A 1,366-nucleotide genomic window follows, 5' to 3' on the forward strand; every position below is an offset into this window, starting at 1 on the left:
AACCGGCAAAATTAAACCGAATTTTAAAGAAAAAAAAAAGAAGGGATGCAACACGAGGACTTCCTAGGGGGTCACCCATCCTAGTACTACTCCCGCCCAAGCACGCTTAACTTCGGAGTTCTGATGGGATCCGGTGCGTTAGTGCTGGTATGATCGCATCCGTCATTCCCAGAACTCCAAATTCTTTTATGCCTCTTTCTCCTCCGCCGCCCGTCACACCCCGCACGCGCGCCCCTGCGCCATGCCCCCGTTCTCGTTTCCGCCAAGAGGAAAAACAAAAAGATTCGCCGATCGAACCGGCAAAAATAAACCGCATTTTAAAGGAAAAAAAATGAAGGGATGCGACAAGAGGACTTCCCAAGGGGTCACCCATCCAAGTACTACCCCCGCCCAAGCACGCTTAACTTCGGAGTTCTAATGGGATCCGGTGCATTAGTGCTGGTGTGATCACATCTGTCATTCCCAGAACTCCAAATTCTATTATGCCTTTTTCTCCTCCGCCGCCCGTCACACCCAGCACGCGGGCCTCCGCGTCTCGCCCCCTTTCTTGTTACTGCCAAAAGGAAGAACAAAAAGATTCGCCGATCGAACCGGCAAAATTAAACTGAATTTTAAAGGAAAAAAAAATAAAGGGATGCAACACGAGGACTTCCCAGGGGGTCACCCATCCTAGTACTACTCTCGCCCAAGTACGCATAACTTCAGAGTTCCGATGGGATCCGGTGGGTTAGTGCTGGTATGATCACATCCGTCATTCCTAGCACTCCAAATCCTATTATGCTTCTTTCTCCTCCGCCGCCCGTAACACCCCGCACGCGCGCCCCTGCGCCTTGCCCCTTTTCTCGTTTCCGCCAAGAGTAAAAAAAAAAAAATTCGCCGATCGAACCGGCAAAATAAATCTGAATTTTAAAGCAAAAAAAAAAAGAAGGGAAGCAACACGAGGACTTCCCAGGCGGTTACCCATCCTAGTACTACTACTCTCGCCCAAGCACGCTTCACTTTGGAGTTCTCAAGGGATCCGGTGCGTTAGTGCTGGTATGATCGTATCCGTCATTCCCAGCACTCCAAATTCTATTATGCCTCTTTCTCCTCCGCCGCCTGTCACACCCCGCACGCGCGCTCTTGCGCCTTGCCACCTTTCTCGTTTCCGTCAAGAGGAAAAACAAAAAGATTCGCCGATCGAACCGGCAAAATTAGACCGAATTCTTAAGGAAAAAAACAAAAGAAGGGATGCAACACGAGGACTTCCCAGGGGGTCTCCCATCCAAGTACTACTCTCGCCCAAGCACGCTTAACTTCGGAGTTCTGATGGGATCCGATGTGTTAGTGCTGGTATGATCGCATCCGTCATTCCCAGCACTCCAAA

The 1,366-nt window shown here is 50.1% G+C and overlaps 5 non-coding genes across 5 annotated transcripts; all 5 read right to left on the reverse strand.

Moving 5' to 3' along the window:
* Positions 1 to 42: 42 nt before the first annotated feature.
* Positions 43 to 161, reverse strand: LOC124893239. Its single transcript, XR_007050623.1, has one exon. It is a non-coding gene; the product is annotated as a 5S ribosomal RNA (ribosomal RNA).
* A 175-nt stretch (positions 162 to 336) lies between these two features.
* Positions 337 to 455, reverse strand: LOC124893241. Its single transcript, XR_007050625.1, has one exon. It is a non-coding gene; the product is annotated as a 5S ribosomal RNA (ribosomal RNA).
* Positions 456 to 631: 176 nt separating this feature from the next.
* LOC124893242 lies at positions 632 to 750 on the reverse strand. Its single transcript, XR_007050626.1, has one exon. It is a non-coding gene; the product is annotated as a 5S ribosomal RNA (ribosomal RNA).
* A 177-nt stretch (positions 751 to 927) lies between these two features.
* On the reverse strand, positions 928 to 1,049 carry LOC124893243. The gene has a single exon (XR_007050627.1). It is a non-coding gene; the product is annotated as a 5S ribosomal RNA (ribosomal RNA).
* A 178-nt stretch (positions 1,050 to 1,227) lies between these two features.
* Positions 1,228 to 1,346, reverse strand: LOC124893240. The gene has a single exon (XR_007050624.1). It is a non-coding gene; the product is annotated as a 5S ribosomal RNA (ribosomal RNA).
* Between the last annotated feature and the right edge of the window lie 20 nt (positions 1,347 to 1,366).

The sequence above is a fragment of the Capsicum annuum genome, unplaced genomic scaffold (genome assembly GCF_002878395.1).
Source record: "Capsicum annuum cultivar UCD-10X-F1 unplaced genomic scaffold, UCD10Xv1.1 ctg56346, whole genome shotgun sequence".
Classification (NCBI taxonomy): Eukaryota; Viridiplantae; Streptophyta; class Magnoliopsida; order Solanales; family Solanaceae; genus Capsicum; species Capsicum annuum.